This window comes from Cyprinus carpio, unplaced genomic scaffold (genome assembly GCF_018340385.1).
Source record: "Cyprinus carpio isolate SPL01 unplaced genomic scaffold, ASM1834038v1 S000006665, whole genome shotgun sequence".
Lineage (NCBI taxonomy): Eukaryota > Metazoa > Chordata > Actinopteri > Cypriniformes > Cyprinidae > Cyprinus > Cyprinus carpio.
The window spans coordinates 258,885-284,173 of NW_024879288.1; the positions used below are offsets into that span (position 1 = coordinate 258,885).

The window sequence follows — 25,289 nt, forward strand, 5'->3', positions numbered from 1 at the left end:
AATACTGGTGTAATATGATCTCTCTTTTTGTTTTTTGTCAATATTCCAGCAGCAGTATTTTTTGGATTAATTGCAATTGGTTAGTCGTATTCTTTAGTAGACCAGAAAGAAGGGCATTACAATAGTCAAGCCTGCTAGTTATAAATGCATGCATTAAATTTTCTGTGTTGCTCAGAGAAAGAAATGGTCTTACTTTAGCAATGTTCTTCAGATGATAAAATGCTATTTTGGTAACATTGCGTACATGTGCTTTAAAGTTAAAATCAGAATCAAAGACAAATCCTAAGTTTTTTGCCACATGGCTTGGGTTTGATCCAAGTATATTTAGTTTGGGGGTCAATTTCTCTCTCTGCGCTTTTGATCCAATAATCAATACTTCAGTTTTATCTTGGTTGAGTTGTAAGAAGTTTTGTGACATCCAAACATTTATGTCTTGGATGCAATTTGCGAGTGTATCGATTTGCACAGGGTCATCAGGAGACAAGGCTACATACAACTGTGTGTCATCAGCATAGCTATGAAAAGAGATACCACGCCTCCTGATGATGTAAACGAGAGGTAACATATATAGATTAAAAAGCAGTGGTCCTAAAACTGATCCCTGAGGAACCCCACATGGTACCTTGTTATATTCAGACAAGGTATTATTAATAGATACTACAAATGTTCTTTCACTAAGATATGATGATAAAAAAATAAAATAAAAAAAAAAAAAAAAAATTAAACTGTTCCAGATAGACCAACATAGTCACTTAATCTGTTTAAAATAGGGATGGTAAGATTCACCGATTTGCATCGGTGCATCGACATAAAAGCTTACGATGCGATGCATTGATTTAAATAAGCGTGCATCGGATACAGTTGGCATTTGTATCGCGATGCATCGTTTCTAACATATCTGCATCGGTAAAAAACAGATTTATTCATATATAATTATTAGTAGATGAGCTATTCTTTTACTATTTATAAAGCGACCAATATTTTGTTATGCAACTTTTAGATTGATTTCTCCTTTCTGAACTGTTGCGAAAGCGCGTTCTCTCATCACCACTGCAGCTGCTACGTGATTATGACGTATCACAACAACACTACGGAGACCGAGAGGTGTCCTCCTGAGAGTTACTGTACCACCTAGAACTCTGGCAAGTTGCAGAACATTTCTTTATTGTTTATCCCTGAGCAGCATTCTTAAATTGTTTCACCTGTTAAATGTGTGAGCTGTTAAAAGTAACTATAGAGACAAGACAGGAAAAGAATGTCTGTTTTTATTTAATCTTTTGGTTTTGTAAAAAAATTATCTTTTGTTTGTGAAAGAGCCATGTGTAAAAAGTCAGATGGCACTTAAGATACTTTAAGATAAAATTTCTGTCGGAACAAAATAAATAAAAGTTAAATATCTACATATTGAATTGCACAGCATATTATTTTTCTCCATTGCATCGTATTACACTAAATCACATTGTGAAGAAACAAATCGAAACCGAATCGCAACACATCCCAACAACATTGAATCTAATCTAACATAACATCATCTATACATCCATATATGTATCTCAAATGCATCACATATTTGGCTATGCATCGAGATGTGTATCGCATCGGCCTCAGTTATGGAGATGCACATCCCTGGTTTAAAAGAATCTGGTGATCTATTATATCAAACGCAGCACTCAAGTCAAGAAGCACCAGAACTGAAGGCCAATTTCTGTCAAGGTTTATATTTATGTCATTTACAACTTTAAGAAGAGAGGTCTCTGTACTATGGTATTTTCTAAAACCAGACTGAAACATCTCTAGTTTTGAATTTGCATTTACGAATGTACTCAACTGATTAAAAACTATTTTCTCTAATATTTTACTTAAAAATGTAAGATTTGAGATGGGTCTATAATTACTAGGAGTAAAAATATCTGAGCTCCCTTTTTTATACACAGGTTTTACTAGGGCAGATTTAAGATCAGAAGGGGAAATGCCAAGCTGCAGGGAGTGATTTACTATCTCAAGGATATCAGTAGATATGGAGACAAAAATACTTTTAAAAAGAGAGTTAGGAATTGGATCAAGGGAACAAGTAGATGGCCTCAATTCTGTAACAACCTTTCTTAGTGTCTCAACATCAACCAAAGTAAAACTTTCCATTCTCTACACCTAATAATGGAGGAAGAATAATTGACCGATTATCATTTATTAAGCAGATCCCTGATCTAATGTTTATAACTTTATCTCTGAAGTAGCATGCAAACTCTTCACAAGTGCATGACAGCCTACAAGAAGATTGCAGATCATGAGGAGAAGCTGTTTTGTTTGTAATTAATGTATCTGTTACAAATCAGTAGTTTGCTACTTGCACTTTTGCCTGTAATTTTTTTCCTAGTTTGCAGAAGCACTTCTAATGGGGAAGACTTAAATTTTCTCAAGTTATATATGAGGCCACTATTGCACACATATATGAAGACATTGGTAAACATTCTCAGAAGTAACTTTTGAATTTGTGTTTGTTTGTTTTTTTTAATCCGATGCAGGGGATGGTGGATGATGACCAGCAGAATGTGTACTTTATCACTTTAATAGTTAAACAAATCAAATGCTCTATATATATATATATATATATATATATATATATATATATATATATATATATATATATAATATATATATATATATATATATATATATATATATATATATACAGGTCCTTCTCAAAAAATTAGCATATTGTGAAAAAGTTCATTATTTTCCATAATGTAATGATAAAAATTAAACTTTCATATATTTTAGATTCATTGCACACCAACTGAAATATTTCAGGTCTTTTATTGTTTTAATACTGATGATTTTGGCATACAGCTCATGAAAACCCAAAAATTAGCATATCATGAAAAGTTTCTCTAAACGAGCTATTAACCTAATCATCTGAATCAACTAATTAACTCTAAACACCTGCAAAAGATTCCTGAGGCTTTTAAAAACTCCCAGCCTGGTTCATTACTCAAAACCGCAATCATGGGTAAGACTGCCGACCTGACTGCTGTCCAGAAGGCCATCATTGACACCCTCAAGCGAGAGGGTAAGACACAGAAAGAAATTTCTGAACGAATAGGCTGTTCCCAGAGTGCTGTATCAAGGCACCTCAGTGGGAAGTCTGTGGGAAGGAAAAAGTGTGGCAAAAAACGCTGCACAACGAGAAGAGGTGACCGGACCCTGAGGAAGATTGTGGAGAAGGACCGATTCCAGACCTTGGGGGACCTGCCGAAGCAGTGGACTGAGTCTGGAGTAGAAACATCCAGAGCCACCGTGCACAGGCGTGTGCTTTTGAACCAGAAACAGCGGCAGAAGCGCCTGACCTGGGCTACAGAGAAGCAGCACTGGACTGTTGCTCAGTGGTTCAAAGTACTTTTTTTGTTTTTCGGATGAAAGCAAATTTTGCATGTCATTTGGAAATCAAGGTGCCAGAGTCTGGAGGAAGACTGGGGAGAAGGAAATGCCAAAATGCCTGAAGTCCAGTGTCAAGTACTCACAGTCAGTGATGGTCTTGGGTGCCATGTCAGCTGCTGGTGTTGGTCCACTGTGTTTTATCAAGGGCAGGGTCAATGCAGCTAGCTATCAGGAGATTTTGGAGCACTTCATGCTTCCATCTGCTGAAAAGCTTTATGGAGATGAAGATTTCATTTTTTTAGCACGACCTGGCACCTGCTCACAGTGCCAAAACCACTGGTAAATGGTTTACTGACCATGGTATTACTGTGCTCAATTGGCCTGCCAACTCTCCTGACCTGAACCCCATAGAGAATCTGTGGGATATTGTGAAGAGAAAGTTGAGAGACGCAAGACCCAACACTCTGGATGAGCTTAAGGCCGCTATCGAAGCATCCTGGGCCTCCATAACACCTCAGCAGTGCCACAGGCTGATTGCCTCCATGCCACGCCAAATTGAAGCAGTCATTTCTGCCAAAGGATTCCCGACCAAGTATTGAGTGCATAACTGAACATAATTATTTGAAGGTTGACTTTTTTTGTATTAAAAACACTGATGATGAAATATGCTAATTTTTTGAGATAAGAATTTTGGGTTTTCATGAGCTGTATGCCAAAATCATCAGTATTAAAACAATAAAAGACCTGAAATATTTCAGTTGGTGTGCAATGAATCTAAAATATATGAAAGTTTAATTTTTATCATTACATTATATAAAAAAATTAAATATATCACACACTGTCCACTTTATTAGGTACACCTTGCTAGTACCGGGTTGGACCCCTCTTGTATATATATATATATATATAAATAAACAAACATGTATAATATATGATACAAATGTTGTATTATTTGACCAGTTTTAAAGTTTAACTACATTTTGTTTCTGAAATCCACACTTTTGGAATCGAGATAATCAAAGGTAATCAAACCAAGCACGACCTAATAGAAAAACATTAGCATTATACATTATAGCAACATGTATAAAAACGATTTATACACTTAATGGATAAAGGGTTTTGGCAAAAAGGAACATATTGGTGAATATTCTGCTAATATTAAAAACATGTGGATCATTCTTGAATGGCCTATTCTGCAATGGGTATAAACAATCTGGTCCCATTGATTTGGAAATATGTTTCTTCTCCCAACATGTAGACTGATTTCATTGAGTTTGTTCATGGAGTACAAATCTCTCTTTGCCATTAGTTGTTCATAGGAATTTATAACAGGTTTTAGATCCATAAGAGATATTACTTACCGTAATGATCATACAACATAAGCCTACTTGTGTTGATCAGTAGGCCTATCCTTAAACAACTATACAAAGTAGACACTTGTGTAGCTTTCACATTTTTCTTTTTAAACATGCATTTGATATTTATACAGGTGTGTTGTAAATGTCATTTATGTAATGCCTTCACCACATCTGTTAATAAAACTTTAACACAGGATCAGTTGCTGTCTTTATTCGGCAAAAGGAATCTACTTTTATCTTTGAAATGAAAATATACAAATTACGGTATGGTTTGATTTAGCCATTTGTTATTAAAATATAAAACATTTTAATTGTTATAAGTTTGTAGAAAATAAGTAAAACATTGTTAAAGTACTGCAAGGTTGCTGATTTCACAATTTGACCAGTCAAAATGATTTTCATCTGAATCTCCAATTCATCTCAAAGTGCATCACAATGCAGTGTATGATTAAAGACAAAAATGTGATGAATGAGAGGATGCAAGATGCAAGTTAACAAGTTTAATAATAATAATAATAATGAGGGTCAGAGTAAAGACACAGGCCGGGGACAAACAATCAGGTGGTGGTGGTGAAGCAGGGACGAGATGACGATCCGGTGGTGGTGCGGTGAAGAGCGTGAAGAGAAACCCAGGAACCGTGGAACATCCAGACGACAGGAGGAACTGACGAAATCCAACATAGAACTCAGCACGAAGAGACATAAAAAAACTAAACACAAAATGGAACAACCACAACGATCTGACAACATGAGAGGGAATTTACTGACAAATAAAGGGAGGTGAAATCAACGACAGCTGGTGACACTAATCAACACAATGAGTAACCACACCCACACAATTACACTCACACAGACACCTCAGTGTGAGACAGCCGATTCATGAACCATGACAGTACCCCTCCCCCTAGGAACGCCTCCTGGCGTTCCCAGACAACCTTACCTGTCGATTGTAATCATCGATAAGGGAGTGATCCAGAATGTCCCTAGCAGGAACCCAACTTCTCTCCTCCGGACTGTAACCCTCCCAGTCCACCAAGTACTGAAATCCGTGTCCCCTCCGTCTCGAGTCCAGAATGCAGTTTACTAAATACGTGGGTTCCCCATCTACGAGTCACAGCGGGGGGGGGGGGGGAGCCGGGGCATGCGGATTACTGGGAGAATAAAACACGGGCTTGATTTTAGACACATGGAAGGCGGGGTGAATTCTCCTGTACGCCGGAGGAAGTTTGAGTCGGACTGCCACCGGACTAATAATTTTGGTGACAGGAAACGGGCCAATGAATTTGGGAGCTAACTTGTTAGACACGGAGCGGAGAGGAATATTCTTAGTAGAAAGCCACACCTTTTGACCCACGACGTAAACGGGAGGCTTTGACCGGTGGCGATCGGCCTTGGCCTTCATGCGCCCCCCTGCTTGGAGTAGTCTCACGGGCTCTAGTCCAAGTACGGCGGCACCTCTGGACGAATGCGTGAGCGGAGGGGACCGCGACTTCGGATTCCAGACTAGGAAAAATTGGTGGCTGGTAACCTAAACTACACTTAAATGGCGAGAGGCCCGTGGATGACACTGGCAACGAATTGTGGGCGTACTCCACCATAGAGAGCTGTTGGCTCCAGGAGGACGGATTCTTGGCAACCAGACATAGCAACATTCTCTCAAGGTCCTGATTGGCTCGCTCAGACTGACCATTGCTCTGGGGATGATAGCCCGAGGACAGACTGACCGTGGCCCCCAGTAACTTACAAACTTCTTGCCAAAATTTGGATACGAATTGGGAACCCCTGTCAGAGACCACGTCCATCAGGAGGCCATGTAACCGAAAGACGTGATCTATGACTGTGACCGCTGTCTCCTTGGCTGAAGGTAATTTGGGCAAGGGGATGAAATGTGCCGCCTTCGAGAACCGGTCCACTACGGTTAAAACAACCGTCATGCCATTAGAGGGCGGGAGGGCCGTGACAAAATCTAGAGCGATATGGGACCATGGTCTCGAAGGGACAGGCAGCGGTCGAAGTAACCCGTCTAGGGGTCGGTTAGATGTCTTACCAGTGGCACAGACTGAACAAGCCAAAACAAAATCATGAATGTCGCGAGCCATAAGTGGCCACCAGAATCGTTGCTTAACCCTCTGGAGTCGATTAACGCGTATACGCGTTTTGGGGTATTTTCTCCTGATAACCCCGAAAAGAACTTAAATTACACTTTCAGTTTTGATCGTACAGATAAGTGCAATACATCAATCGAATCTGTAAAGGGTCTACTTTTTTTTGTATACAGACATAATAACAACAACACTTTGTGCACTTATAAAATAAAGATAACAAACAAGGAGTGCTGTCTGCAGCCTTTGTCTGCGCTGATCTTCAGATACAAATGCGTCATTAAAATGGACTGTAACTCAGTGAATACTCAACGAAGAGACATGAGAGAGATATCTATAGAAAGCCTGACATGTCTACTTTTTTAAACTAAACAAGTGCTGCTGAAAACAAATATTCTGTGATAAAGTAATCCATATGAAAACAACGCGATGTCCGTTTTTCACGTCTCCCTTCATTATCTTCTAATGCGACCACGCCCCCGCGCCGAGCGCGCTTTTGAGATTCAAATGTTTCACTGAAGCGCGCGGCTTTTGAATACGCCCACATAACAGAAGACAACGCAGCGAGACTGTTCTTCAAGTTTTTATTATTTTACTGTTTGCTTCGCGATGAGAGGAATAAGACATAATTCACCCCAAAAAGATGTGATGTGGTTGAGGATTTGAGATTTGGATTTCCTCAGAAAAAAAGAATGAAGTGCTTTATTCAGCAGAGATCATAAACATGAGTAAGTCTCTTTTTATTTATTTATATACTTGTACTAGTTTTCACATAACGTGTAAACATTTTACTAGTTAGACTTTTTCCAAAGACTTTTTCCAAACTATAATTCCTGACTAAATGTATAATCAAGTGAAATATTATGAAGTTTCAATAACAATATACACTGCTATACCATTCAAAAGCTTGATGTAAATAATATAAATGTAACAATAAATGTAACTGTAACAAATGTAACAATCATTGCTGTTCTTTCAATTTATCCCCCCTAAAAAACCTAAAAAAAAATATTCTCAGCTCTTTTCAACATTAATAATAATAATAATAATAATAATAATAATAATAATGATAATAATAATAACAATAAACTTTTTTTTTGTAGAAAATAAGATTGTTAAAAGGATTTCTGAAGGATTGTGTGACTGGAGTAATGATGCAAAAAATTCAGTTTGAAAGTCAGCTTTGATTTTTCCTAATAAACTGTTTAACTGCACTCACAAGTGAATATTAAATTATGTTGTGGGATAATTAAATATATTCTAAATAAACTACAAACATAAAATTATATACATTTATTTTGTCCTCACATTCTTTCTTGTAACTCATCCCTCTCAGTGACACAGCTGACTGAATGGCTCATTATGCAGCTCATTATGCAGGTCTTTGTCTTCTCAGGTGTGAATTCATGATAGTTGACGCCTACTCGCATATGACTTTTACCAACAAAAAGTGTCTTAGAAAATTTAAATCAATATATTGTTTTTCTGTAAGTGAGTAAACAAGATGATTTTCACATCATTTAGAAAAAAAAGATTCTAGGCTACAAGCTCCAGTTCTCAAAATTCCTGGGAACCAATTTTCTGTATGTGTTTTATTGCCTTATTCAAGTGATTTAACATTTTTAGTTTTTCACTAACCACGCATAACATTTTTTTTCTCAAAAACACAATCATGTACATACATGCTGCTCACATATTATTATAGCCTAGTTTGTGCTGATTACAGTGAGATTAGACTTTAGCCATTTAGATATTTATAAGAAACTGAAAAAAGCACAAATGTCAGGGCATGACAAAACTTCTCCAGGCCCCAAAAATACCCTTAGACTCCAGAGGGTTAACTAGAAAACTAGTGCGAGTCACTCCTGGATGACAAGCCACGTTGGAACAATGACCCCATCGAATAACGTCGGACCGTAACCCCTCCGGCACAAACAAACGACTCGGTGGGCAACCAGGCGGAGGCGTTACCCCTTCTAAGGCTGTCTTGACCTTCGATTCGATCTCCCATACCAGAGTGGAGATGACAACTTTCTCAGTTAAATACACTCGGGAGTGACCGGGCGTTCGGATGGATCAAAAATACGAGATAAAGAGTCGGGTTTGATGTTTTTAGACCCAGGGCGGTACGAGAGACCAAAATCAAAACGTCCGAAAAAAAAAAAAAAAAAAAAAAAAAAAAAAAAAGAGCCCACCGAGCCTGCCTGGAGTTGAGTCTCTTAGCTGATCTGATGTATTCAAGATTCTTATGGTCGGTCCAAACGATAAAAGGTACCCCAGACCCCTCTAACCAATGACGCCACTCCTCCAACGCTAACTTAACTGCCAACAACTCTGTTACCAATGTCATAATTACGTTCGGCAGGCGATAATCGATGAGAAAAGTCTCTGGAGCACTCGCCTGACGTGTTGAATGTGTTCCTGGAGAGACGAAGAGAAAAATCAATATATCATCCAGGTAAACATATGAATTGATCTACCATGTCTCTCAACACGTCATTCACGAGTGCCTGGAAAACCGCTGGGCTGTTGGAAAGCCCGAAGGGCATAACCAAATATTCAAAGTGCCCCCTGGGGGTATTAAAAGCGGTTTTCCATTCATCCCCCTTCCTGATGCGAACCAAATGATATGCATTGCGTAAGTCCAGTTTCGTGAAAATGGATGCTCCCTGCAACCTCTCGAAAGCTGAAGACATCAACGGCAAAGGATAAGAATTCTTTACCGTGATATTGTTCAGCTCTCGGTAGTCAATGCAAAGTTGCAGAGAACCATCCTTCTTTCCAACGAAAAAGAACCCCGCCCCCGCAGGAGAAGAGGAAGGCTGGATGAACCCAGAGGCCAGAGAATCAGAAATATATTTCTCCATGGCCTCCCTCTCAGGAACAGAAAGAGAGTAAAGTTTGCCCTTAGGCGGAGTCTTACCTGGCAGTAGATCTATCGCACAGTCATAGGAACGATGCGGAGGGAGAGAAGCAGCACGGGACTTACTGAACACTTCCTTCAGGTCGAGGTACTCCGCGGGCACGTTAGACAAATCTGCTGCCTTACTCTGAAACAGAACCAGACACAGAGGGACAGGCAGACACTAAACAAGATTCATGACAGTGGTTACTCCATGTGGAAATTGTGTTAATGCACCAGTCGACCTGGGGGTTGTGTTTAAAGAGCCACGGGTGTCCCAAAACCACTGGTGCAAGTGGTGAGTCCATGAGGAGAAATGAGAGGTTTTCAGTGTGATTGCCAGAAGTGATGAGGGTGATACTTTCGGTGGAATGAGTGATCCGAGGAAGTTCTTGTCCATTGAGTGCGTTGACGGTGATCTGGTGCGAGAGGGGAGTGATGGGGATCTGCAGTTGAACAGCCAATTTAAAATCCATGAAATTACCCTCCGCTCCCGAATCCAGTAGTGCATTGGTGCAGTGCGTCGATGTCTGCCATCTCAGTCTTACCGGGAGGAGGGTCGATGATGGTGATGAGGGCTTCTCGGCAGAGATCCCACCCGATAGTAGCCTCATACTTACTACCGGGCCTGCTCTTTTACCGGACAGGAGTGGATGAAGTGGCCCGCCCGGCCGCAGTATAGGCAAAGTCCCTGGGATCTCCGCCTCTCTCTCTCCTCCCGGGAAAGCCGAGCTCTCCCCACCTGCATGGGCTCATGATCGAATGCGGGGCTGACCACGCTCGCACCATCGGCCTGGTGGTTCTCTGAGCTGGGCTGTGGACAGCTGGGATGCGTCAGCCGGGTTACGCGATTCAGACGCGCGTCCACTCTCAGGGCGAGTTCTATCAGTCCGTTCAGTGTCTCTGGTAAATCCATGGCGTATATCTCCTTATAAACACGGTCAGCCAGCCCATTCAGGAACATATCCCACTGCGCCTCCTCGTTCCAACGGCACTCTGCGGCCAGGGTGCGGAACCCAATGGAAAAATCCGCCACCGAGCCTTTTCCCTGTCGCAGTTCGGCGAGTAATCTGGCCGCCTCCTTACCCGCCACTGCCCGATCGAAAACTCTCCGCATTTCTTCGGAGAGTGCCTGGAACGAGGTGCAGCAGTTGTGTCCGTTCTCCCACACCGCCGTTTCCCAAAGCGCTGCTCTTCCTGACAGCAGGGTGAGTACAAAGGCTACCTTTGTCTGTTCACTCTGAAAAGTACATAGTTGTAAAGCAAAATGCATGGAACATCTCGTGAGGAATGCTCTACAAAATTCAGGCTCACCGGAATATCCTTCTGGTGTGGGTAGGCGTGGCTCTGGTCCTTCCGCTGCTGCCGGTGCTGGTGGTGGGGGAACGGGCGGCGTGGGGAGCGCAGTGGGAGTCCGTAGAAGCTTTACCTGTTGGGTGAGCTCGGACACCTGCTTCACGAGTGCTTGTACCGCTTGACCTGTGTCTGAGATGTTTTCTTCCTGTTGGTCCATACGTGAGATACTGTGAGCGATGAAATCCTGGAGTTGGGAAGTGCTTGCTGCATCCATTGTTTGGTCAGATCGTTCTGTGATGAATAATGAGAGGATGCAAGATGCAAGTTAACAAGTTTAATAATGAGGGTCAGAGTAAAGACACAGGCCGGGGACAAACAATCAGGTGGTGAAGCAGGGACGAGATGGCGTTCCGGTGGTGGTGCAGTGAAGAGCGTGAAGAGAAACCCAGGAACCGTGGAACATCCAGACGACACGAGGAACTGACGAAATCCAACGGAGAACTGGGCTTGACGAGACACAAGAACAGGCCACACACCAGGGAACAACCACAACAATCTAACAACATGAGAGGGAATTTACTGACAAATAAAGGGAGGTGAAATCATCGACAGCTGGTGACACTAATCAACACAATGAGTAACCACACCCACACAATTACACTCACACAGACACCTCAGTGTGAGACAGCCAATTCATGAACCGTGACAAAAAATCACGTGGTTAAAGAAATTTTCACAAACATTACCTTTTTTTCCTTTTTTTTCTTTAACTATACAGTACATTTTGTCCACTAAATGTATCATTTTGGGCTAACAAAAAAGAAAAAAAAAAGATTAAGAATGTTTATGTTCATGTGTGTAAAAACATTCAGTTTTCGCTGTGTTATTAAAAACTTTTTTGAATGATTGAGCAAATGATTAGGAATGGCACAGAATAATCATCACAACAAATTTTATTATGGCACAACAGATACATTCTGGCAAAGTTATTAAACAATACATTTTAGGGAGTCTCCAGGTAAAATAAGAATATTATAAAAATGCTTAATAGTTGTAAGCTCATGTAGCAGGTTGATTGGTCGCAATGGTTTCAATCACACTCACTCTCTCTGGACCAATCAAGACATAACTGCATGCTATATAGGCAGGGGTTGCCCTCTTAACCCTCTTTACTCTTTGTTGCCAGAGGCACATTTCTGCTCTGGACTCTTTCGAGGCCGTGGTGCAGTCACGGTAATTCGACAGGTAATGCAGTGTGGCTAATTTGTTTGTTATCTATAGGCCTTGTTTGTATTAGGATGGCCATAACAGCATGCAGTGTCTTTTGCAGTGTCTCCCTGTCATAAATCCAATCCTTCCTGCAACGAAACCGGATTGAGTTTTGCCGCTGGCTCAGTGTAGCTGTACTATTGGTGTATTGGTATGGGGCTCCCTGATGGGTACGTATAGTATGTATACCAGTTGGCATCGCGTGTATATTTTGTTTAATCATAAATCGTTACTGAATTTGGTTTGTTTGTGTACGTCAGGGTTGTAAACTGCTTTGCTTGCGCAGGTATCTGCACTAGCCCCTCCTTTCCCTGCCACGCTGCTGTTTTGTCTCAACCAACTTAAGTTTTGACTATAGACTGTTCAACCGGTTGTAGCTACAGGAGCTCACTCCAGGCTTTGAACGCCTCTACGAGCCTTTCAGCACCAGGATCTGTTGCCCAACTGGGTGTCTGGCAGGGCTGTATCTGAGTGATTATGACACGGACGATAGCTTTGCCTTTCTTTGGCTTGCCCGTGCTTATTAATATGTGTGTGGAGATTTGGGTCTGTTTATGGGTTTATTTGTTAAATTATGATTAAGTTTTTTTTTTTTTGGGTTAATTTATATTTCTCTTTAAGTTCTGATAAAAATACTTTCATTTTTGTTGAAACTTTATGATTTGTTGTTAATTTTTGGTTATTTTTGTTTAGGCTCTAGGCAGCTATTAAGTCACCTTTGCTGCCTAGATTTGCCTTAGATTGAAGTTGTTTTTCATTTATTTTTGGTTTATTCATTTATCCCCCCCCCAATAATTGAATGTTCTTTCTCCCACAGTGCTGAGTGCTGAAAGTGGTGGTGTCGGTGTCCTCGGTGGTGGTGTCTCCTCTTGTGTGCTGTGTTTTCCCTCGTTTGCTTATTTTGAGTTTCTTTACCACCGTGTGTTCACGTGTGATCGGGGAATCCTTGCCTGAGATCCCACACCCCTTGACCCTGTCCCTCCACTGGCTAAGGCCTCAGCACTCATTTCCCCTATTTTAGGGTGTAGCATAAGTCAAACCTGTGTGCTTTCTGTATTTTGGTGGTTTAACTATTGAGCTAGTCAAATCCTATTCTCGGGGTGAAATTCCCTGGGTGGTGTTGCCAGTAAAAAGAAAAGTCCCACTCGCCACACTCATTTACATGAAGCATAACCTACCTCAGTTAAATCATTACGACAATCACTAACCATGACACGATCTGTTCATTATTTAGCATATTAACAATTATACACTAAGTATAATGTCATTCTACGCTGAAACATACCTTCTAGAAAATCTTGTTTCAGTGACAATGCACTAATATTTTAAGAGTCGCTTTAACGTGAAAAAGGAAACTCATGAATATTCATGTATGCTCCGCCCAATGACACCAAATATCTCAGACACTGAATATTTCAGAACAACGGCGCGCATGTTTTCAGAGAATCACGTGATCAATGAAAAACGAAGCCTTACATTCTGTACAATCTCGTGCGCGTGTCGGAATGTTCGAAAACCCAGATCTTACTTTACGAGTAAGTTTTCATTCAGACTTATTCAATTACATTTTTAAATACACAGTCATACAAGTAATATGAAGAATAAAAATATATATTTGGCCATGGGCGTAATTTCCTATGGGGACAGGGGGGACATGTCCCCCCCACTTTTCAAAATCCCGTTCGTGTCCCCCCCACTTTCAAATTAGTTTGTTATTATTTTTTTAACCGCGCGCCGTAATCGTCACGGAGGAGCAGGACCGAGCAGAACAGACATCCTGCCTGTCTGTGTCGATGCGCACGTCCGCGTACAGGCAGGGACGTCTCGTGCACACTCTAGTGTAAGCGCACTGAAAGTTCTACTGAGTAGCCGGTTTCAGGGTATATTAGCTCAGGTCAGGGTAATCAAAATGTCTGTCTACTTATTTTTTACAGTCTATGGTATTGTGTTCAAAAGACACGGTACTTCAGTACCAAGTCGGTACTAAAAAAATGAAAATGTCACGGTACCAGGTTTCTTTAAGTACCGGTGGTACCGAGTACCCGGTCAACCCGGTTCTTGACGCATACAGCGCTATGATTTCTGCGAAGCAGAAAACGCGGACAGAATCTCAAAATCCAGTCATTGAAAATGAAACTTACATTTTAATATGGACAGTCACGGAATTTGTCAAAGTTAGCATAAATTAATCAAATCAAATCTCCATATGGACCAGTATCTGTAAATGTTAAGCCACAAAAATCGGTTGAAATATGAATCGTGCATGTTCTGCGCGTGTCTGTGTGAATGAATGAATGGCAGAGACGTGCGGGTTTGTTTACTACAGACTGAAGCGCGTGACGCTTGCAGTAATTTCAGCATCTGCGTCTCAATGAGGACATAAATACATAAACAACATTACCAAAACTGTTCTGAGTCACTTCACAAGCATTTTACCGTTTCATTTGAGTAAAACCAGTGTCAATTTAAAGGTATTCACGGCAACCCAGGGTTTCCCACACAATAATTTATTACAATATCAAAACTGACCGCCACAAATAGATTTTTCAAAAGGCTTTGACTTCATTGAATAAACATGAGCACTGCACGTTTCAAAATCAAAAACCGATGCGGGTGTTTTAATATCACTGTATTTCAGAAGGAAACCGACTGTATTTAGAACATTTTCGATTTCATTTCATTTTGCATGTAATGCTTGATAAGGCAGCGTTTGTGAGCTCAGCGCTGCTTTGCAGCCGTTACCGGAGAATCCTGTATCTCTCCCGCTCTTAAAGCGCCTCCTGCTGGCAGAAAATGAATTCGCATATATATGTATATATGGGGGCGGGGGAGTGCAAGGCTGTGGGAAACACTGCAACCCGTCAAAATAAATAATAAATGTTCATTTTTACATAAAGGCATTGTGCTAGAAATATTACTATTATTTAGTAGAATGTATGTGATACTGCTACTACTGTTGAAAAAAATAATAAAACTTTATTTTTTAAAGAAATAAATCACACAATATTTCTTTTATGTTTTAATTTTAATAGCAAATCACCTTTATTTAACAAAAAATAAAATGTTTAAATTTCATTAATTAAAAGAAATTAAATTTGGGTGAAACTTGTTTACTGTTTTCCATAATTATAATACTTGTAGAAAAACTTTAAACACAATTGTAAATAAGTTTAAAGTATGGCATTGGTTTTATTTTTAGTGAAAAAATTTTTTTTTTTATTTTTTTTAAATAATTAGCATATTTTTGTGTTTTGCTTTGGTACCGAAAATGGTACCGAGAACCGTGGATTTTCACTGGTATCGGTACCGAACACTGAAATTTTGGTACCGTGACAAACACTAAACATTTAATGTTGCCTAGAAAATACCTAACCCAAACAAAAAATCATCCTTTTCTGTCAGCAATGTTTAGCTAGCTAACCTAAACATTTAATGTTGCCTAGAACATTCTGTGTCCACTTTAAACAGCAGCGTTTTCTGTCAGCAATGTATGACAAGCAGACTCTGGCTGCTGTTATAGGCTACTCAACTCATTATACTCAGATGCAGAAATAAAATAAGTCTTAATAATAAATGTTTTTCTAAACTTGAGCTATTGTTGTTCACTTACAATATTTGTTCATTTAAAATAGAAGTTAATTTGTAAAAATTGATTTACTTGTTCAAAGAAAAGGCTTAATTTGGAGCTAGCCTGAGTTAGCCTATATTTTATATAGTGTTATGGTTATGTGGTGAGCCTGAGTATAGTTTTACACATCAGCCCAGTCTAGTCCGTAAAGTTATTGATACGCAGTCGGGTTTTTTTTTTACACATTAATCTGAAAATGAATGTGGCATACCCTGTTTTTAAAATGTACATCCAGATACTCTTTTCTGGCTATGTGGACTCAATATGATCATAACTCAGTTGTTTTCATATCAGAGCACAGATGAGGTGGAGCTGCTTCAGAACAGAGAGGGTGAGATAGGGAAAAGCAGCAGCAGCACAACGTTACAGGTAGGTTATGTGCTGTATGAAAGGCCAGGTGATTTTGATTTGTTGGTGATAAAAGGGAAGAAGTGTACATGATAAATAGTGAATACAGTTTTAATATTATCAAATTAAATGTTCTTCTTGTAGTAGCCAAATTGCGTGTTGTTATTTGTTTAGAATATTTTTTTAACATGGTCACATCATCACATGGGTGTGGTTTCATATTATTTACCTGCTCACTTGTGTGGTGGGAGAGAAACAGAATCAGGCCCTGATATTTTTCTGTTGACTGTTATAATATAGTTTCAGTTGTGATGAACTTTTGTTTATTTTTTTTTATGACATGCTTTCATATCAGAGAACAGATGAGGTGAAGCTGCTTAAAGACAGGGAGGGTGAGACAGGGAGAAGTAGCTCAGAGTTGCAGGTATGTGCTGTGTAAAGGGTCAGGTAATTAATTTTAATTATGTCAAGTTAGAAACAGGCTAGCACATTTTCATATTTCATAGGTGAGACAGGGAACAGGCGCAAGCGAAGAAGTGCAGTTAGGCAGGCAGGATGCTGAACCCAACCATGCTAACCCAAAGCTCATTGCAGTGCAGCAGAATTTATCATTATAAACAACTTAATTATTTCCTGGATCACCATAGTCCCTAACTGTATGTAAATGGAGGAAATGGGATTCAAATCGAAAACATTTTTCCCCATTTTGTGTCCCCCCCACTTCTCAAACCAAAGTTACACCCTTGTATTTGGCATATGCAATTCATATATGTGTACATCATTCTTCTATTACATCATATTTATATTCATATTGGCTTTTAATGCCACAGTTTAATGGGTAAATTATTTTATCAGAAAGAGAAATTCTACAAACAAACAAACACACACTGTGAAGCTTTTATTTAAGCTTTTTTATTTGAGTCGATCTATGGAATTTGTGGTCGCTGCTTCATCCGACGGAGCGTCTTTCACAGGCTTTTGGATGCTATATTTTTTTATTAACCACCACATGGCTCTGTTTTTTGACACTCGCGAAGCATTGAATCTTTTCCTGAATCAGGCAGAGGAAAGCCTCAGTGCTTCATGAGGCTTCATTTACCCATCACTACCTCAAACTACTTGGACGCGTATAAAACGTTTATTCACACAGCTGCCATCTTGGCCTCCTCTTTCCACTTGTTTTGATATTTTCTTATCTAGTGCAATGACATGTGACTTACACTTTAAATCTCTTTTGCTTTTGTTTCCTTTTTTTTTTTTTTTAGGTCAGGAAGTTATGAAAGTTTTTTTTCTAAAAATTTTCTAAAATAATTTGTTCTCAAACAACTGCAATGAAACCGAGATATGATAAAGAAGGAATAGTGTTTCATTTTACAATGTTTTTGCTATTCTTAATAATTAATGGTAATTTTTTTGTTTGTTTTTTTTAGGCGGATGCTGTAAGTTTTGAGGAAGTTAATGTTGTGTCTACTGGTAGGATGTGGTCTACACGCACCTATATTTAAGTTAATAAACATTCTTAAAAATGCTAAATCTACAGTATACTAATATATTACTAGTAATACTAATATCTTGTGTGTGTAACTCAATCCAGATTGTAATGCTATTATGTATTTGCTCTTTATTCAGTAACTTAATAGTTTTGTTAAACTATAGATTTATCATGTATATTTTTAAGCCACATCACATGACTGCAGAGCATATAATCTCTAAAAGATATTATATCTGAAGATTACAGAAGTATAGGTTTTAAGTTAGAATTACTGTCTTATGATCATTAAACATTCAAATTGTCTTTAAATTTGGACAAAAGCGTTAGCTTATTCTGTATACACAGCAAATTTGAAAGTGTTAAAGTAACACTCACAGTGAGAAAATTAACACTTTTTCGGGGTTTATATAGTTCCACACTAAATAGAGTTAAACTAACACTTTAAATAGTGTTACTTTTTTTTACACTTGCATAGAGTAAAAACAACACTGTAAGTGTTTTTAACATTAACACCATTAGTGTTTTCCCTCCCCCTCATTTACACCAAGTTATTGTTGAAACTACACTAGTTGTGTCAATAATTTTAACACCAAGAGACTTGTTATTTCCACACTAATATAGTGTTCATACAAACCCTGATTAAGGAAATTAAGTGTAATCTGTATTCGACTAAAAATAACTGTGCATTGTTCAAAAAAAAAAAAAAGTCAAGACTATCAATTTGAAATTTTATTTTTAACACAGATGTAACAATTACACCAACACAAAAGAAGGTACAATATATAACCATCATCTCACCCATATAAACACTGCAGATCAAAAGGACTGTAGAACTTTAAGCTGTTGACACTTTTGACACCAGGGCTTCCACGTAGGACAGGTTGAAGCCCTGGGGAAGTCGTGGCCTAATGGTTAGAGAGTTGGACTCCCAATCGAAGGGTTGTGAGTTCGAGTCTCGGGCCGGCAGGAATTGTGGGTGGGGGTAGTGCATGTACAGTTCTCTCTCCACCTTCAATACCATGACTTAGGTGCCCTTGAGCAAGGCACCGAACCCACAACTGCTCCCCGGGTGCCGCAGCATAAAAATGGCTGCCCACTGCTCCGGGTGTGTGTGTTCACAGTGTGTGTGTGTGTGTTCACTGCTCTGTGTGTGTGTCGCACTTCGGATGGGTTAAATGCAGATCACGAATTCTGAGTCTGGGTCCACCATACTTGGCTGAATGTCACGTCACTTTCACTTTCACTTTCAAGACTTATAGTAAACTTGAAAAAGTTTAAAGGCACTCATGGAGCTGGTTCCAACGCAAAGGGATGAGGCGCTTGTCCACAACGACTCAAGTGGTCGATCCTGCCCTCAATCATTTCTGATCCCAGCAGGAATGACTGGTGGCCCCTCCCTCCCACTGAGATGGCCTTCAATACTGGTGCAAGACTGAAAAAAAAGCACAAAGAAATTAAATTTAATAAAACCCAGAAAAAAAAAAAACCCCACTAATTACAATGTGAAACGATAAATGCATAATAAAACACCTATATAACACACCTTAACCCAATACGTGCCAAAAAAACCCAGTTGATATCACGCTTTGTATAACAGTGAAAGTAATACGTCATTAAATTAATTTCCTCACCACCCCCCACAATTTTTTATTTTATTACAGTTTTTCTGAATTGCTAAAACACATTTCTTGAAACTATCCCTCATTTTCTCAAAACCTTAAACACAAATCCAAATATTCAAAATAAATTCACGAAACCTCTGACTCTTCCGTCAAAATCAAACAATCACTGCAAAACCATTTCACTTGCACTCAAAATCAAACAGTGATCTCAGATCGTACACACGAGTCAATAAAATAAACACTACAGAGCATTCATCAGACACTACAGAGAAAAATGGAGAACACAGCATCCAGAACATTACAGAAAAAAAAGTATATAGTATTGAGTAATCAATTTTGTAATTCTGTAAAAAAGTAATTTATAAGGTGAATATATTGTATAGGCCTACTGTATGTACTGCAAGAATAGTATTGTGCTGAATATTGAATAGTACTGAATGTTTGTATTTATATTCAGCACTTGGATACTGCAAAAATACTGCAGTCCAACTGCAAAGGCCAGAAAGGGTCAAATAAAACTCTAAGTGCATAGCATGTTACAGTAAACTCAAATACTGTAAGTTGTGCAGTTGTAAAATCAGGGTCAATTAGAGATTCATTCTGTCTCAGCATCATGTCTTTGTGCTTGAGTCCGGGCCTGAGGACTTTGTCCACATCACAAGTAATGTTGTCTTTTTTTCTGGCAAAGAGAAAAAAAACCCTGTGGTCTGACAGATCCAGCCTTGATAACACTCTCTAAACCTTACTCTTTCTCTCCTTATCCACCACTTCTTTCATGTACTCTTCCTCCTCTCCCTTCTCAGATTGTTTCCATCTATTGTTCGTATCATGATTCAGTCACCTGTGCCATTTGTGCACTCTGAACTGGCTCATATTTTGAACAGTTGGTTTGATCACATCATTGGAAACAAGTGTGAACAATTTTGAATATTTGTGTGTAAACGATGACAACTGTACTTTTCGTTGTGTTTAACTTTTGCCGCTTGTGTTTAGCTTTTTGCACAGCACAAATGCATCACAGTGTGAAAAGTGTTTAAGTGAATGAGAATGTGTTTAGAGTTTTGCAAAACGGTGCATGAGATTTGCAAATAGAGCCTAACTGCCTGAACGTGTTTAAAAGTTTAGCAGAAAGAGTGCTTTATTCGACAAATTGGTTTAAGCTAGTGAGAATTTGGTTCAGAGATTGGGGTTTAGTGTTTTAGCAATTGAGAAAAACTGTATCATCGAGGCGACGGTGAAGCAGCTTAAGTTTGGCTGAACTCATTGCCCAGCCTCAATCATAGTCATACCATGGACAAGAACATGGTCAACTAGTGGCACAAATTTCATCTGAGACTCCTTGTCTCCTTGCCCCTCATCCTCGTCCTAGTCCTCTTCCTCTTCCTTCACCTCTTCCTCCACTCCTTACTGCTCTTGCTCATCCTCTTCCTCCTCTCTGGTGTCCTCGACCTTTTCGATCACATCTCTCTAGATCAATTGTTCCAAAACTGAAGGAACTGAATGGGGCTCTTTTATCTATCTATTGAAGGTTCTGATTGGTGTGTGATAAATTTTGACACTAAGTGTTTTCCACTTGGGTTTCTATGTGCTAATTGAGCTCAAGATATGCTTACTTGAGTGAAGAATATTGAATGCTAGTGCTTTCTAAATGACCACATGGTGTAAGCACTGAGAAATGTAGGGATTTGTGTGTAGAGTTTTGCAGTAAGAGTTCACCAAATATGACTCGTGTGTTAAAACAGGGGAATAGTGTTTATAGTTTATAGTACTTTCTGAAAAATGGTGTTATGGTCTTGAAATTGTAGCTCAAAAGCCTGCTTATATTGTTTAAGCAATCGAGAAAAAATGTAATGCCCATTTCAAAGATTTTTATAGATTTTTACTCTATATTTCCAAAAGTACAGCCACTCATTCTGATTTAACAAATTTTTTTGACTCTCTTGAAATACCTAAACTTAGCGACATTGCTAGGTCCGACCTGGACTCTGATTTTACTTTGGAGGAGATAGTCGCTTCCTTTAAAGTAATTTCCAACTGGGAAGATGGCAGGGCTAGATGGATTTAGCTCAGAATTTTTTTAAAGATTTTGTGATACTCTTGCCCTGCTCCTCCTTAAGATAATAAAAAATTCTAAAAAAGTTAACGTTCTGCCTAATACATTGTATGAAGCCAATATATCTCTTATTTTAAAGAAAAGCAAAGATGAAACCGACCCAGCCAGCTATAGACCAATTGCGCTTCAGAACTTTGATAAAGTAATTACTAAAGCTTTGACTATTCGGCTTAACAAACACTTACCCTCCATCATTCATCCTGAACAGACCGGCTTCATTCCTGGCAGATTATCTTTTTTTAATGTGCGTTGCCTCCTCAACACAATATATGCTAAGCAGGTAAAAGCTAATGGAGCAGCAATTCTGTCCATGGACTCGCAGAAAGCTTTTGATCATGTTGAGTAAGCCTTACATGTTTAGATCACTGAAAAGGTTTGGGTTTGGCGAGACATTTGTATCATGGGTCAAAATATTAAATGCCAGACCAAAGCGTTTTCAGTTTTAACTAATGCAGACAGGTCGCTTGAGTTCCCTTTACACCGCTCAGTGCAACAGGGGTGTCCCCTTTCACCCACCCCTTTCACCATTGCAATAGAGCCCCTTGCCTTAAGTATAAGGCATCATACAGGTATCACAGGTCTTGAAGTTGGAGTCAAGAAAGTTCTTATTAGTCTGAATGCAGATGATGTAATATTATATTTTGCAGAACTCTGCAAGATCAGTTCCCATTCTCTTAGATTTAATTACTTCTTTTGGGAAATTATCAGGGTATACAATCAATTTGTCAAAAAAGTAACTTTACCTTTATGCCTCTCTCTGATACTTATAGACCTGTTTTTTTATTTTTTTTATTTGAGAATATTCCATTTTAAAATAGTCAGGGATCATTTTGTGTTTCTCGTTTTGACGATTCCCAAAGATTTAAAATTATTGTTTAAGTTGAATTTTGTAGAGTTTCTTTCAAAGCTCAAATACAATATAGGGAGTTGGAAAATTTGACCTTTGTCAATGATTGGGCGTATAAATTCAGTAAAAGTGGTTTGTCTTTCCCAGATTCCTATATCTTTGTCAGAATCTCCCTGTTTTTTTTCTTACCCTCTGCTTTCTTTAGGGAACTGGATTCTATAATCCTCTCTTATGTTTGGAACTTTAAGACACACAGGATCTCTAAAATGCATCTACAAAAAATCAAAATCTGTAAGTTGGTCTGGGTATGCCAGTATTTAAGCATTATTACTGGGCCGCCAATGTTGGGCTTTAATTTATTGGGTGAAGGGGGCACCGACCAATCTGACCCCTGACGTCCCCCACTGTGGGTACAAATGGAGATTAGCCTGGCTGTTGGCACTTCCTTAGCGGCCATGTTGTTTCTCCAAGTTGGATAGGCCCACAGCGATGAATAAATTAAGCTTTGTGTTAAAGAATTCAGTTAAAATTTTTAAATCAGGTGAGAAAAGTCTTGTCTCTACCAGAGACCTCTGTTCATACGCCAGTTTGTTATAATCATTCTTTTTACCCCCCTGGACTGATAGAACTTATTTTGCCTGGAAGGAGAAGGGCTTTTATGTGTGAGGGAAGGTTTGCATCTTTTTTAGCCAGTTAAGAGAGAAATTTGATTTGCCTCATGCACACTTCTTTCATTATCTACAAATTAGGCACTATGTAAACTCCAAAATTAGTAATTTCGAACAACTCCCTGAAAAGCATGTGTTTTTTGATGTTTTTCTAAATCCTCCTGATTCTCAGGCATCTTTTTTTTCAAATTTGTTTGTTTATTTGAAAAGCTGTGTTGCAGCCTCTACTGAGAGATTAAAGCAGCCCTGGGAGGAAGACCTGGGAGTCGAGCTCTCTGATACGATATGTGGGATAAGTGTCTGGACACATAAGTGACTTGTGCTTAAGAACTGGAAGTCAACCCTCACCCCCTTTCCTTTTGATTGTGGATTATGGACATGATCTCTGTTTTATTCAAATGGAAACACTCAGATTCTTGATGACTAATTCCATTGATAAATTTTCAGATGTTTGGGGTCCATTTCTGGGCCATTTGGACAAGTCAATCGTTCAACCCAGCCCCTAGTGGCTCCTCAGGTTAAAGCTGTACATCTTTCTGAGCACCTTGACTGATTGTTTTGCAGGTTTTTACTACAGATACTTCTGGCTACTAAACTAAATATTTATTGTCATTATCATTATAATTTTTTTGTTACTTTATTAATGTTATGTATGTATGTATGTATGTATGTGTATATATATATATATATATATATAATATCTATCTGATTTTTTTTTTTTCTGCTTGTGTAGTCCGAGACAGTGTTGTTTGTCTGTTTTGTGTTTATTTTTGAAAAAACCCTTAAAAATTAAAGTATATAAAAAAACAAAAAAGAGAGACATGCAAAATGCAGAGCTGGGGGGCGCGAGGACTGGCATTGAAAACCGCTGGTGTAGAGTAGCGCTGTTTTTGTCGTTCGTTCTCTTCTCTTCTGTTGTTCTTTCGATCACAAATGCAGACATTTTTATGTTTACATTGGGGCAATGCAACGCATAAACACACAGTATAGGTCATTATTCCATCCATAATTATGTCCCCACTGATGCAACAAATGGCCGTTTGTAATGGGTTTTATTGTTTTTGTCTTGACTCGCTGGTGTTCTGACTGGGAACACACATCAAAGTTATAGTAAGGGGCATAACATTTCGATCACACGCTTGAGGTATTCAGGTTCAATCACAACGCTCTGGATAGCTGGCCAATCAGAGCACACCTTGTTTTTCAGACCGATGAGCTTTGTAAAAAAAAAAATACGTGTTTCAGAAGGCAGGGCATAGAGGAGAAACAATAATGTACAGTATGGGTGTTGGAAAATAATGTTTTTTTTTTTGTTTTTGTGTTTTTAACTTAACTGCATAACATTTCATTACAACCACCAAATACACAAAATAATATTCTTTTTAGCAACATCATATGACCCCTTTAACTTACATCTTGCTACAAGAAAAACGTGTGCCACCAAACCCCCTCTTCCGGTTACTTTTAGGCAAAACATACAACTCCCTGGATTGAATGCAGCAACTATGTGACACTTTTATGGTCCACTTTAACTTCTTGCTGTCTAAGACGATATATGTCCCTCTCTCCTCTAGGCCAGCACGAGCTGCCCCTCTCTAACCCATCTGGTTATCTGATGTTCTTCGTGAGCATCGTTCTAAAACGCAGGGCAGCAGAGAGAAAACGGGTGCAAATCAAAAAGATCCTGTCAGACCTGAGTATTTATCAGTCCCTTTGCTGTCATCTTTCTCTGCTGAAGACCATACTGCCAAATCTTCATACTTCCACAACACGATCAACAATCGATTCAGACACACGTAATCTCTTCAAAACATTCAATTCTCATCCTCTGTCCCCCTCCCACCACCTCTTTAACAGCTGATGACTTCGCCACATTTTTCAGACAAAACTCTAACATATCAGCAGGCAGTTCTCAGGCTCAACGCAACACAGGAACTTTTAGAGCATTTAGCAGTTTTAGACTGGGCAACAATATAAAACTGGTATATCGCTTGGTATGCTCAAGGCTCCAAAAAGGGTGTTTTTTGCAGTTTGGCCATAGAAGATACCATTTTTTGTTCCCAAAGAACCTTTCAGGTGAACGAGTTCCTAAAATAACCATTTTGAAGAACATTTTTTTAAACCTCACGAACCTTTTTGACTATAAAACTTTCTGCCTTTGAAACGTTCCACATTGATGTTTAGGTTCTTCAAAACCATTTATGCTAAAAAAAAACTTTTTTTAAAATGACAGAATGTGGGGAGGAAAAAAGAGGAATTTTTTGCTTTG

General features: G+C 39.1%; 1 long non-coding RNA gene across 1 annotated transcript; it reads left to right on the forward strand.

Moving 5' to 3' along the window:
• Positions 1–16,081: 16,081 nt before the first annotated feature.
• On the forward strand, positions 16,082–16,820 carry LOC122144423. The gene is made up of 3 exons (XR_006159696.1): positions 16,082–16,299; positions 16,634–16,702; positions 16,785–16,820. It is a non-coding gene; the product is annotated as an uncharacterized LOC122144423 (long non-coding RNA).
• The last annotated feature ends 8,469 nt before the right edge of the window (positions 16,821–25,289 follow it).